At 40.4% G+C, this 15,081-nt stretch overlaps 1 long non-coding RNA gene across 2 annotated transcripts; it reads right to left on the bottom strand.

Annotated features, from left to right (window-relative positions):
• Window positions 1–568: 568 nt before the first annotated feature.
• LOC116660603 lies at window positions 569–13,264 on the bottom strand. 2 transcript variants are annotated; one of them, XR_004316190.1, is made up of 4 exons: window positions 11,887–13,264; window positions 4,534–4,717; window positions 3,791–3,915; window positions 569–1,497 (listed from the first exon to the last, which is right to left on the bottom strand). It is a non-coding gene; the product is annotated as an uncharacterized LOC116660603 (long non-coding RNA). The 2 variants fall into 2 exon arrangements; XR_004316184.1 differs by lacking the exon at window positions 11,887–13,264 and having other exon boundaries at window positions 4,534–5,764.
• Window positions 13,265–15,081: the final 1,817 nt, after the last annotated feature.

Below are 15,081 nucleotides of genomic sequence, written 5' to 3'. Positions count from 1 at the left end.
CTCCAGCGCTAAGCAAAAGATGGTCGGAGGGATTATAATAACATATAATCCAACCAACATGGCTACGAGGAGTCTGAGGGTCTTCATCCCAGCCATCTCCCAACCCCACAGAGTTGGGGGGGTCCTCCTGCCTCCTCTGAGGTGAATTCTGGTCCCCATTGCCATTCGATTATTCTCCACAAATGGGGACACCATCCAGACTAGCAGGTGAAAATGAAAACTATGATCACATTAGCAATAACAATAGCAGGAAAAAAACTGATAACCACCTTTCCATGAGGATATATTATGCCCTATACATTTTAACTGCTGATTCTTACCCCAAGTATGATCATCCCATTTTCCAGATGGAAAAATAAATCCTCTGAAACACTAGCCTGAGGTCTTACAAATGGTAAATGAGGGTTTCAATCCCGGTGACTGGCTTCAGCAGCCACTTCCTGTCCCATGGAGTCTGCAGGCAGCACTGACACCATTCACAGAAAGACCTGCTCCGTCTCCACAGCACCACACACGGGAAGAACAGAATCCCAAGGGCAAAGGTGTTAAAGCAGACAGTCCAGAGGAGTAGAAGAAATCACAGTGTTATTTTAATTTTTTTATAACTTGAAGCAAAGCCATAACTTAGAGAAAATCAGCTTTGAGAACAAGAAACTTTAGCTTTCCAAACCATGAATTATGTTCTCCTTGTATAACAGACTCCAGATTTTCAGAAGCCACACACATCCGTGTGACTGGTTAAACAGTGGGTAGGGAGGTCGTGAGGCTTGATTTAATTTCTCCATGATTCAGACTTGTCCAGACATGCATCCTCAAACTGGATTTGAGGGCTGCAAGGATAAATAGTCCCCTGACCAGAAGATGTTCCCCGGGTCACCTCCCTCTGGCCCCGTCTGCTGACCTCCGAGGAAATTCAGCCCGGCAGTTAACATCTGTGGTCCCATCAGCCAGGCTGGAGTAAAAGGTACTTAACCGCGCAGCTCGTTTTGCAAGGTTAGAAAGAATCAATAGGAGATGTGTTTAATGTGGTATCATATCAGGTCTCAACGCACTTTTAAAACTGAAATATCCACAGTGGTGTATAATCCTAGTCTCACGGTAAAGAGAATGGGTTGCGTGTGGTCTAAGATAGATATCACGGCTTTATTACACACGTGAAAGAAAGCTGCGGAGTGGCCTCTGGAATTTCACTCTTGGCTGTCTTTCTCTTTCTCTCTTTACCCCCCTCCACCTTCTCTCCCTTTCAGATGTTCCCTGTTCTCTCTCCCCCTCTCCCTCCCTCCTCTCCCTTCTTCTTCCATTTGTTCCTTCTTTCATCCTTCCCTTTAATTTCAGATGTTTGATTAGCTCCTGTGGAAAATAGCCAGGACTTCAGCAAACCACCAGAGAGGCTGGGTGACTTCCCCTCCAGTTCCTGTGAGCACACATGTCGATTGTGAAATCCAGGCTTGGAAACCTCTCTCATGGCGGGAGCGGTGCTGGTTGGAACCCATCTGCCTAACAAAGCAGACATTTCCATAAGCTTCAGTGAAATTATTTTGAGACAGAAACCTGTCTAGACAGAGCATAATTAAACATAGCATCTTATTCTTTTGTTCAGTAGGCCACAAGGTAAAATTCTTTGGTGAGTCTAATGCATACTGAGTCTAATGCACACTATTGGAAAATTAGAGACAGGGACGGCAAAGTTACGTCATGTGCTTGTGGGGCAGCGGGGGTGCTGGTTAATTTCATAATTAGGCACATAGGGGAAACCACAGTCTATAAGAGAATGAAGTGTCAGAAAAGATGAAAAGAAGAGAAACCAAACCTGGGTTCACCAATCTCCATCACATTTCCACAAGCAGCTGTAAGGACATTTTCACCGCTAGAAGAACTTGCCTGCAGAATCTTCACAGACCAACCCTATTCCCCGCGAGTGACTGTTGACCCAGTGCCTCGATCATCTGGCTTGAAAACTTACTGATAACTACCATTTTTAAGGGTTTTAACCCAAATGGCTGAACTGGGAATAGAGCAGCTGTCCTGCTTTGCTGGGGCTGCTGTGACAAACACAGTGCACTGAGTGGCTTCAAGAACAGAAATGTACTTTCTCCCAGATCTGGAGGCCAGAAGTCTGAGGTCGAGGTGTCAGCAGCATGGTTCCCTCTGAGGGCTGTCAGGGGGAATCTGTTCCAGACCTCTCTCCTAGTTTCTGGTAGTTTCAGGCATCCCTTGGCGTGTAGATGGCGTTCCTCCTGTGTCTTCACATTGTTTTCAGTCTCTGTGTCCAAATGTCCCCCTTTTTTATAAGGACATCAGCTGTATTGGATTAGGACCCACCCTAATGACCTCATCCTAATGATCGTCTGCAAGGACCTTATTGCCAAGTAGAGTCATGGCCATCGGGGCTGCGGGTTAGCACTTCGGCGTCCTTTGGGGGAACACAGTGCAGCCCATGACAAAAGCCATGTGTTCTCGTCCTCACATGCTCACACCCTGTTATCCTACTTTGAGCTGGAAATGCATCCTGTGTGTCCATTTAGAAATTCACACTCAATTCTATTTAACAGTGCCCTAACTACTTCAGAATTGAGGAGCTGACATGCCCAAAAGGAAATAAAATTTCCTTTCTTTGACTTTCTGGCGAACGAGCCTTTCCAAGGGCACAAGACAAAGGTGTAACCCAGACCACGTGGAAAAGACTGAGGTCCCGTTCAGAACGGAAGTCTCTCCCATCAGGGAATGGGAGTGTGGGCTGTGCTTCCTTTGGAAATTCACCAAAAACTGGGGAGGAAACCTCAGTAGCCTGAACTCTGTTATATTAACAGTACCTTTGTCTCCACATCAGTGATAGAATAGTTCAGTATCACATGAAATGGGTAAGCTACATGGAGGATTGAATCTTGTGTACATTCCGGCAACGTTATACCCAATCCAACGTGGCCTCTCATGGTCCTGGTCCTATCCCACTAATAACAAAATCAACCAGGGAGTCTTTCTCTAATTTTCCTCTACATGTTTGTAACATTAAATATGCAAAACATAAATAAATAAAAAGATACTTTTTCCTATGGCCTTTAAACTAAGGTCTTCACGATTTAAATATAAGTCCCAGTTTTGTGTCAAAAATGTGGTGAACTTAGAAATGTGAAAATAGCAAACAAAATAAGGGGACAAATCCTATGACCATGGACCCAAAAAGTAACAGCAGGTCTCCCTTCAGGGTCTGAGCACTCCTTGACCCCTGGCCACCTCTTGGAACGTCATGTTTCTAAAACAGAGTAGCGAAAGGTTGCAGCTTCCTTGATTTGATTAATCCAATTAAGGAGGCTATTTGAAGCCAGTGCTGATTATACTCAATCTTACTACTTTCTTCTACAATGGGGAGTATATATGTTCCCTGTTGAATAACTGGATGTGCCCACTAAGGAGGGCCTTAGAGCTGAGAAATAAGAAGGTTTTACAAGGGAAAACTCTAGACTAAACCAAAGTATGAGTGAAGGAAGATGGAAGAAGGGAGCTCTATGCCTGTAAGAAAAGAATATCTTCCTCTCTTGTCTTTACAGTGAATTCCTTTCTTCTGTAATAGAGGACATTGAATTTAACATGTAATTTATGGTTATTTGCAGATGGAGAGCTTAAGACTCTTAGAAACCATGACGGTGACTCTGACTCCTGCCTGTAGCATCCATCCCTCATTGCCTGTGGGGGACACTCGGAGGGAGGGAGTGACTGGGGTTATTCTCCGTCTTCTATCATAGACATAAAAAAGCATCAAGTCCCAGTGAAACGTTTTCATACAACTCACTCTGTGGAGGATGGCCATTGTGAAAACTTGGATAAAATTCTAAATCATGTTGACATTCACATAATCCATGTAGATCCAAAGTGGAGGTAGACACGTGACCAGGGCTCTGTCTCACTGCCTGTGTCCTGTGGGTGAAGAACAGCAGCGAGGCTGTTTGTCTTCCCTTCTCCAGCTCCTCCCCCAACACTACCCACCCACCCTCAGTTGTCCTTTAGTTCAAATTCACTGAACCCCGTAATTCCGAGTCTTCCTTCTTTAAGGGATCATTGTGCTTTGCTCTTAAACATTCTCATGCCAACTGTTGGTTTCTACCCTAAGAGCTAGTTACCCACGCCCTCTAGCCCAGATTGCTCAACGTCAGTGGGGGCAGCAAAGCAGAGCAACTGCGCACACGGATGGAGGCTCCCAAAGGACCACGGTTTGAAACCGGGCTCTGCCAGGAGCTAGTTATGTGAGTTGGATAAAGACCTGCCTCTCGAACCTTAGTCTCCTCATCTGTATGATGGAGAAACTATGGCCACAATCACAGTGTGGTTGTGAGAATTCAAGGATCCAGTAAACCTGGCACGTGCTACATGCTTGGAAAATGTTAACTTTCACTGTCATCATGGTTATTCTTAACTGCTCTTAATACTTGCCCACTTAGATATCTGTTATCCACTGTTTGTTTACAGTCATATCGCAAATGTATTTTTTTCTGTGACAAATGAGGCATTAGGGTTCACTTAGTTTATCCTTCTCACCTGACAGATGAAAAGCTAAGGGGTCCACGCGGCTGGCTACCAGCCATTCTCCTTCCTTCTTTGTATTTTCCCCAGTAGCATCAAAGGCCATCATGCAATGAAAGCTCATCCATCAAGTTTTGAAGGAAAAATGTGTTATCCAAGAATCCTATGGTCCCCAAGTTGTCACTCATATGTAAGGTACCTGAGTGATGCGTTGAGAAAGCAGACAACTGTCCCAGAACATATTTGTGGAGGATATACTTCAGCTTAATGAGAGAAAAACCTTGTAACAATATGATAAAACTCATTAAAAATAATAGCCAACTCTAAAATCACAGATGACATGAACAAAAACTGGGTAGTGAGTCTGAATATAATATGAGAACAAAAGATTATTTACATCCTCATTTTACATAGAAGCCAGCGAGTAAATTATGCTTCACTTTTTACGTTGATAGTTTCATAAATATTGACATAAGTATTTTAACAACTTAAGGCAAATTATTAGTAGAATTTAAAACAGAATCACTAGAGATCAAGAAGGATTTATTCTAAGAATGCAAGAACGATTTACTACAGAAATCCCCAAACAACTCACCGCATTAGGCAAAAGGGAAGTCACAGGGATATTAACCCTTTAAGGTCCAAAATGTCTTTGATAATATTGACAACTAGTATTGATTTTCACAAAGCCTTTTAATAAACCGGGAGTAGACATCAATATTCCTCACCATATTAAAGACCACTATTACTCACATTTAGCCAACCATCATTAACGCTGAAAATGGAAACACCCACGTTAATGTTTGAAAAAGATGTGCTACCTGCTATAGCCACTATTTTTTAAAAAATTGATCTGAAAGTTACAGCAATGCAAAATTTTTTTTTTAAAGACAAATGACAATCTATAAAGATTGTAAAGAAAGAGGCAGGTTATTAGCAGTTGTAAAGAAAATATCAAAACTTAACTGAGGGATATAAAAAAAGCCCTGAATAAAGAAGAGAGAAGCCACATTCCAGGATAAAGGCAAAAACAAGGAAAAGTTCCACCCCCCCAAAATAATTCATAGACACAATTAATTTTTTTAAATCGCATTTAGATTTTTGAAAACATGGCAGTGAAATGTTAAATATATCTGGAAGAATTAAATACTTAATAATTGAACATCTAATTGAAAAATAAGCATACCTGTTGATTTTAGAAAATATATAGAATTTGTGAATATATAGCATAATTATATGTAGGAGCGTATTTATTATAAAACAGTAAAAAAAAAATTGCAGAAATAAAAACAACTGAAAGTAGACAGTATTAAGTATAAGAACTATAAAGAAAGCCAAAAAGAGAGTTCACGCCAGGCATTAAATATCATGTAAATTATGTTCACATATTTAGAATGATCCCAAACCTGTAAATATTTACTGCAAATGTGCACATAAACTACGTGTGTGTGTGTGTGTGTGTGTGTGTGTATACTGCCCCCAAAACATTTTAAAATTTTTTATTTATATTAAAGAAAAGAACTGAAAGATAATGTCTACCAAAATTGTCACATGGGTATACGGGTTCTCTCTACGAGGTATGTTTTAGATAACTTATTTTTGTCTTTGAGCTTTTCTGTATTTCCAACTTTTTCTAGAAGAAATACACTATAAAACCATAAACGACATAATGTGTGCATAACTCTAGTGCTTCGCATAATGTTTTGTGGCAATACTTACCCTTTTTTTAATCACAGAAATCTCTGAAATTCTTATAACATTTTTAGCACTCACCCCCCGCCCCAAACCTGCATTATATATAAACAAACACCAAATTTTGCGTAAAGTTAAAGGTCTGATAATCCTGTGTAAGTCCACTCGAAGACTCTAGGTAAAGAACAAACTGTACAAATTTCAAAGTAATTCCTCATGCATTATCTCCATAGATCTTCACCAAAATTTTAATAGAATAGCTGCTATTTTTGTCATTTTAAAGACAAGGAAAGTGGGTATCATGAGGTCAAGAACACACAGCTAGCAGGGACAGAAGCCCCACACAAGTGGCCACGTCTTCTTGCCTAGCACTGAGTGTTTTATGTTATAGCACAGCTTCCGTTTATTAAATGCAGAATAGGATGTGGTCAGATAAAGCAAAGCAGAGCTTGAGTTCTGACTGACCCCTGAAACTTGGGAAAAATCTCCCAAGTTCACCGTGCTTTGGTTTCCTCACCAATAGAGCAGAGATACTAACACTTGCCCTGGATATCTCCCAGAGTTGATATGGAGACAAAATGTAGGGGAAAGCACCTGCAAAACAGAATTTATCATCATTATTATTATTAATACATAAATGTTTCTATTACGAACCTATTACAAACTCCGTCAGCTCTGGGGTAAATGCTGATGGGATGTAGGTGGGAGGGGGAAAAGAAAAGACAAAGCATCTCACTAAAAGGCAGTTAAAATGTGCCATTCTTGTTGAAAGAGTGTGTCTCCCTGTGTAATTAGCAATCTGCTGTGCGTTGAACAACGGTTTGTTGGTAGGATTCTGTTACATCAGTTGCATGTGACCATGCTGTGAAGTGAATTCACACAGTGAGGAGCTCCCTGCTTTAAAAGAATGCTCAGTTTCACAGATACTTGTCTCATTTATTGCTGTGACAATTTTTTTAAATTTTTAAAATTATTTTTTAATTGAAGCATAGTCAGTTACAATGTGCCAATGTCTGGTGTACAGCATAATGTCCCAAATTTATCCCTTCCCACCCACCTTCCCCCAATAACCATAGATTGTTTACTATGTCTGCAAGTCTGTTTCTGTTTTGTAGATGAGTGTGACGATTTTAATGATTAAAATTTTAGGTAATTTTCGAAGTCTTTCTACTGAATTCATCACAGACTTACTGAAGACTAAAGAATAATTAAGGCACGGAAAGGGATCCTCGCAACCATCTTTACTATCAGAGGTCATTCACGTGCCTTGAAACCCAACATTGTCCTTCCTTAAAGCTGGTCCTCCATAAACTGAAGCTGAGCCTGAGTAAGAGGCTGAGTTAGTGCTGAATGAGAGGCTCTGACAGCAAAAAGCTGGATGTCATTTCATCTCGACGAGGCTCGGTTTCCTCATCAGTCACCTGGATACCATGAAGCCTGTTTCAATGTGGAAAATCCCTGTGAACTGCAATGGGCCATGAAGAAAATGGAAGGAATCCTTTTTTAGTGCATTTGGAAATTTCCTGAGCCAGTTCCGTCCGACATCTTCTTCATCACAGGACACCTTTGACATCACCTAATGTGCTTAACAGTCAGTCCCTAAAACTGAACTGAGACTCATTACTGACGCTCCTATTTGGTTTTCACTGCTGATTGCACTCACCTACTTAGCTACCAGCTGTTCACTACTCACCAGGGGACGGACCATCTGGATTGATTATCTATTTTATTTCTTAGTACTCAACAGAAGGGTAGTTGAGCTCAAAACTTTATGTGATGATTCTTCCATCCTTAGCCATAACCCTTCTACAGTTGCTCGGGAGGGATGGTTACAGAGCCCATGAGTGTGAGATCACTCCGGGCTGCTCTTCTGACCTCTAAATGGAGTCAGTCCTGAGGGATGGATAGAATTTCACTGCGTTTTCCCATTTCATTTGTCTAATGAAATCATTGTTTGCCCTTTGTTCTGTACTTTTGCCCTTTTTTGGTCTTAAGGTGGACCATTCAGTGGCCCCCTCCAGTTTCTCTAGGAAAACTAGGAATTTTAAACAGACTCTTATCAAACCTCAAGAACTTGATTTTTTTTTTCCTAAATGTATCATACCAAATAAATTCCCCCTCACAGAGTTAGGCCTTTTGTTATTTGCTTGCACATAGACGTGAATGGATGTGTAAATCTGTAATGTGTGAAATTGACAAAACTCACACCACCACCTGCAAATGAACCACTTATTGTCGCGAACTGGGTCATTTTTCATACTGCTGTAGTGTGATCACATTCACGCTAAAGAGCAACAGAACTTTAGCCTCACCTGGAGTCACCCGGGGCACTTGTTAAAATAGATATTACCAAACCTCACCCCAGAATTACTGAGTCGGGCTCTGGAGGTGAGGCTGAGAATTGGCATTTATAGAAAACGCTAGGAAAGTGTTGCCACGGAGAACTGGCTCAGCCTGGCTCCTGAATGATCCCGACTCTTTATGGGGAACCTACTGTTTATCCCAGAGCCCCTCAGGAGAACAAGCTCCCACCTAGACTTTGTTAACCTAGTCCCAGAAGGCAGCTCCGGACGCAATCTGACTTCGTATCCCAGACTCAGAGGTTGGATCCTAAAGATCTTAGGCCAGTTGGGATCTTGTCTGTGACGGAGCAAAGTGCTGGGTTTTCAGACGGCTCAACTAACCTTCTGCTTTGTACTCTCCTCTTTCCCAAAAACAAAACAAAACACAGTGAAGACTTCCCTTATTTGATCACCATTACATTTTAGTTCCCTGGAATGAGTTTTACTGACATCACAACTCATGAAATTTAAGGAGATGCTCCAGTCTGAGATATCATTGACTATGCTAGAAATGGTGACCTTGTATCATAAAGAGACTGGCCGTGATGACTAAAACGCTCCCAGGTGGAGTCTCCAAGTGCCTGCTGGACCTCCACGCTCCTCACGGCTCTCCTCCATCTATCTGCCCTTTGGAAGGAGGAGACGGCATACTCACCGGAGTAAAGAGGCAATGCATTTTTTTCTGAATTTAGCCAGAATGAAGATACTGACTTGAAGCAGAAAAAGTCATTATTTTTTATTTTCCCCTCTTTTTTTTTCTTTAAATTCTAGGATGAGAAGTAATTTAAAACAGTCATATGCAATTGTACTTCCTGGAGTCTACTGAGTCCATGCTGCGATTCATAACCATTACTTCACGCAGCATGAGACCTCATTAGACTGCTGATGTTTATCTTCCTGATCCATCACTTCTTTTCTTATCTTACTGACCCATGACTTTCCATAGTCCTTGGGTGAGTAATTTCAAATACCTGCGGCCACTAACTCCAATCTATCCCAGAGGAAGAAGATTCATGTGTTACAGGCAGTGAGGATTTGGGGGCATAAAAGGAAACTTAATTTCACTTGAGTAGCAAATATTCCTTGACAAAAGTGTTGACCACTGTGTCTTAAAATAAATCTGAGAAACTACTAAATGCCTATAGGGAAGCTTTCCTATCAAGTATATGCAGAGAGAGGTGAAGTGGCTTACGCTGCCTGCTTCCAGGTGTGCCCACCCCTAACCACTGAAACAAACTTAGGTCCAGGGAAAAGGAATTTGTTTCTGAGCTGGAACCTTATTTCAGTGGCCATGGAAAGGAATAGCTAATAACACTCTTCTCTCTTAATATAAAGCGGTAGAATCTCTCGTACGACAAATAAAAATTAAACCAGCCCTCGGGAGCTGTGTGGTCAGGCCACTCAAAACAGCTGTTCTCTTTCTCTCTGTTCATCCTCTGCTGGACAGTGCCTGCTTCACCACACTTACTCCCCTGGCTGGCCTTCCTACAAACTAGCCCTAGGCCCCAGCTAGGGATTGTTCTAATCAAAGGGGGGGGGGGGGCGTGCCCTTCTGCTGGTTTTCCTGGTAACCAAGGAGCTAGCCTGGTGTCACTTCTCCCTGCAGTAGGTGGGAGCCTCCCCCTGCCCTCTGGACCGAAGCCTGCAGCCATGCCCTGCCCACCACCCACTGCACACAGTGGGGTGTTGAACTAGGACCTTGCTTCCGACATATAAGCTCCCCCATCCATTAAACCATTGATGTCTCTGTCGCTGACTCTGGGCTCTTTCCTCAGTCTTGAAGCTGGGTGAGGTCCGCAGGGTGCCGTCCAACAGAAGCACACACATGTTGGTGTTACCCTCTAGGGAACACAACACACACACGTATACACACACACACACACACACACACACACACACATTCACATCTCACATACTTCTACACATACCCTCACACTTACAAATTTGGCAGCATGCTGGCTCAGCCAGTATTTCTGAATCATCCACAAAAAAAGAATTGCTTTTAGTGCAAGTATATTCTTAAGAAAATGAAGTCATATTAGCCAGTTGTTTTTAACCAGCACTTGGAATAGAGTATAATATTTCTCTTTAAGTTTTAAATGTCCTAATTCAAACAAAAATTTTAAAGATCCAACAGATTTTTCTTTTCCATTTCACGACTGATACCTCGTTGTTGAATTTTTGTCAGCCTTTCCTTGCTAACTCGTTAAATGGCTAACTCTTATTGAGCTGAGAAAATGTCCACCTGTGATGTAGAAGGTAGAATGCTGAATGCTTGAAATCTCCACCAGCAGATATACCGAGTGTCCAGATAATGGCAAATAGTTTGCACAACTGGTTACTTCTGGAATGAATCGAGGTGAATGTATTTCCCCAGTGTTAAATGGTGGGCAACAAGAAAGAGAGTTGTTGAGTGCATTACAGAATGTTCACTTAATGTAAACACCACCACGATAAGAAAGAAGCCCGATTAGCAAACAGAAAAATGCATGTGGTAGCATGCTGAATGGAAAAGTCAGCATGCCAGTCAATGGATCAGAGGGGAAGTCGGAAACAAATTAACATATTTATGCAAATTTAGTGTGGGGCAAAGATGACAATGCAAATTAATGGAGAAATCATGTGTTATCCAACAAACAGTGCTGGGACAACGAAGTAGCTCCCTGAAAAAGTGTAATCCTCCCTCATACTTATACCAATATAAACACAGGCCTGCTGTACAGCACAGGGGACTGTATTCAATTTCTTGTAATGAGTTGTAATGGAAAAGAATCTGAAATATATATATACGTACGTATGTATGCGTATATGTGTGTGTGTGTGTATATATATGTGTGTGTATGTATGTATCACTTTGCTGTACACCTAAAATTAACATTGTTAATCGACTACACTTCAATAAAAAATAAGAATTAAAAGAAAATTATACCATAAAAGCACTAAGACAAAGCACAGAAAAATATAATAATCTCAAAAATGAACGTCTTTCCAACTATAGTATAAAACTCAGAAGACACTAAAAAATTCAACTATATAACAGCTTTTATATGCCCCTCTCCCCAAATAAATATCCTAAATACAATTGTAAGACAACATATAGAGAAAATGTAAAGAGCTAATTAATATATAGAGTCCTTTAAAATCAGTGTTTTAAAAAACTCTATTGAAAATGGACAGATGTTAGTAAAAATGTATAGAAAATAAAATAAAATGGCTTTTAATCACGTACAAAGTTTCTCAACTTCACTTATACTAAGAAACAGACAAGTTAAAACTTCCAAGATACTTCAGTTCACCTATCAGGTTAACAAAGGTCAACAACTTGATGACATACCATGCTGTGGGACAATCAACACTGTCGTTCCTTGCCGGCTGCAGTGTGAATTGGCAAACCTCTGTGGAAATCAATCAAAATACAGAACACACTTACTGTTTGACCCAGCAATTCCATTGCCATGAATTTCTCGTGAAGATGACAATTTAAAGTTTGTATATTCCAAAGTCAAGAAAGGAAAATGATGACTGTTCTTTGGCCGCTGTCCCAAGACATAAACAAGTCACCAGTACCACTGTGTTCAAAGCCATCACAACTGACCAGTGACAATCGATTTAGCAACTGCATTTCTTAAAGGCACATGCCAATTGCCAAGGTTGCACAGCTCAATCAATCCTTAAACACTCTTGCTTCTAAAAGTCCATCAAGCCCTAGACTCAATGCTTCCCAAACCCTACATCATATTAGATTTGCTTTGTTTTGATAGAACTGTATCCCACAAGCAGACTTTTCCGTTGTTTAGCAAGCGATAGTCAGTTTTTGCTGTAGATTTTGAGTGGCAGCCTTTTCTTCCAATCCAAATACTCACACATATGAGAAACAATATATGCATAAGAATGTTCATAAAAGTTTTGTTTAATATAGAAACGGGTTATAAACAATGTAAATGATCTAAAATTCCAGTAAATTAGAAAACCAGAAATAGTAGATGTCTCCTTGAAAGGGAATTAGTCATCATGGTAAAGAAGGGAGAAAGAGATTAATACATTTCATTTAGTCAATTTTGTTGTTTTTTTAAAAAAATTTGCATGTATTACCTATTAAAAGGTAAATCACTTAAAGTCAGCATTTCAAATTGTATGTGTACTATGAAAAGAAAGCATATGAAATTGGTAGCAAAGAGATAAAAGTTACCACTTCTAAATAATTGGGTGATAGTTTCTCAAATGTCTTTTTCCTAATTGTTTCATAACTTTGTGACATAACTTGTCATTTTAAGTCAGAACTATTTATAAACATTGTGCTAGAGATCACACAAAAATACAGCAAATGCAATCACTCCATCGCAGGTTGGCACACAACAAAATTCGTTGTGACATGGAGAGAATCTTACTTATTAAAAGAAATGATCTAAGTCTAAAAGAAAGGAGGAATCCCAGATGTCCAAGGACATCACAAAAGCAAAACTGATGGAACAAGACCTTTCTGTAATATCAAGAGGCTCCAAGCAAAAGCCCAAAGTTCAACCAACTCGGGTCCCCAGAGCTCACACGCCTCCTCCCGGGGGCTCAGTGTGCATCACTTGTGATACACTGTAACCAAGAAGCTCAACACAAAACTTAAAGTTTGCAACATACATGCATTACTTGTCTATTTGTTTAAATTAACCTAATAAAAAAGAAATAAACACTTGGCTTAATTTTAATCTAGTCCTATCCCTCCCTAGCAAATACAGGGAAGGACCCAGCGGTACAGACTTACAGAGAACAGCGCCTGCTCACAGCACGACGCCCATCAGAAAGAACATCTCCTGATGCCAGTTTGCCGAGTCTGTCAAGCGTGCCAGAAAACAACTTCTAATTTCCTTGCCATTGAGCAGTGAGATCTTGGAATTCAAAAGCCAGGTTTAGCTTTTTTCTTTCACCAGATAATGCTTTAATGGGGGAAATTTTTTTTTTAAAAATTTAAAAAAATAAAGTAGAACAAATGAAATACTGCTGCGTAAAAGCTATCCTGACCTGTTGACTTGGAAATAAAATAGCATATTAAAATGTCCGAAGAATCAAACAGAGAAACACTTTTATCAATCATTTAATAATGACATATTACTCAGACCCTGCCTACTTGATTAATGAGGTTGGTTGCAGAGTTTCAGGTAACCATTAATGCTGAAGAAACTCACTAGGTGTATCTTATTATTTTATCACTTAATACAACTTAAATCTAGTCCCCTTATTCCATTTTCACTGATGGCCTTGAAATACTTATCACGGGCTATTCTGACTGGAAAAAGTAACCCTCTAGGCACGCACAGTTTTCTTTCATGATGTGTTTCTTGTAACTGATGTCTTCAACACAAACTTTGACAAACAGATGTTTGAAAGACCCGATAACTGGTAATCTGAACTTCCTTCTGAACAAAGAGTTGTAAATTTTAGGACTATAAAAAAGCAATTTTCCAATTTACCCATATTTCTTTTCATGCTAAAAATAATCACTGAAATAATCACTTCTATCTAGACTCATCCATTAAAGGTTTAGAATCAAATCAGTCTTATGCAGTCCATAGTTTTTAAAGTTTTCTCCAAATGCCATCATCAAGCAATCTCGCAGTATCTATTACAATTCAAAATATATGTGCCACAATTCCATTTCTGGGACTCTGTAAAAGCACATGTTAGTGCTCACTGAAGCGTTTGTTCCAGGAGGCCAAGAACTGGAAACCACATTCATATCCAGTGATGGTGGAATGAGCCTACGGAACGATGCTGTATGTACCCACAGAATATTAAGCAACCATTAGAAATAATTAAACAGTATTATACCATTGACTTCTGGGAAATGTGTCGATTTTTGATTGGGAACAGCAAGATGTAGGAAAGTGTACAAAATAATTCCTTTTGTGAAGAAGTAAGTTGTAAAACTAGCCTTCATGTCAGTGGTTTCCAACCGAGTAACTCTGCTCACTGTGGGACATTTGGCAATGCCTGGAGATGTTTCTTGGTTGTCCAATATGGAGGGAGAATGCTACTGGCATCCAGGGGATAGAGGCCAGGGATGCTGTTCAACATCTCACAATGGACCAGACAGCCAACAAAGAATTACCTGGCCCCAAATGTGGCTGGTGCCATGATTGACGCACCCTCCTGTATACGGAGTTATATAATTTTATAATTGAATTATATAAGTATAGAAAACACATGGAAACTCACACACTCCTGTTGTCAGAGCAGCTAATTTGGGAGAATGGGATGGGGGCAGTGATGAGGGTTAGATGCAGATGGAGGAGAAATGGGAAAGCATGGAGGTGCCCTCGACAAGACCAGCATCATGATATGATCTCAGTTCTTACGCCCGTATCAAATGAAGAATCAGTGCCACCTCCGAGTCACCTTTGCCAGGTTTATTCTTGCTCCTTAGATCACTTTCAAACTTCACTGAAACTACATTCTCTGGATGAAAAAAATAAAATAAATTCGATTTAGAAGAAAGACCCAACTCAAGGTCACTGAGGTCAGGAAAAAAGACAATTTC

This window comes from Camelus ferus, chromosome 1 (assembly GCF_009834535.1).
Source record: "Camelus ferus isolate YT-003-E chromosome 1, BCGSAC_Cfer_1.0, whole genome shotgun sequence".
NCBI lineage: Eukaryota > Metazoa > Chordata > Mammalia > Artiodactyla > Camelidae > Camelus > Camelus ferus.
The sequence above is the reverse complement of the archived record's forward strand: the minus strand, read 5'-3'. Positions and strand labels throughout refer to the sequence as shown.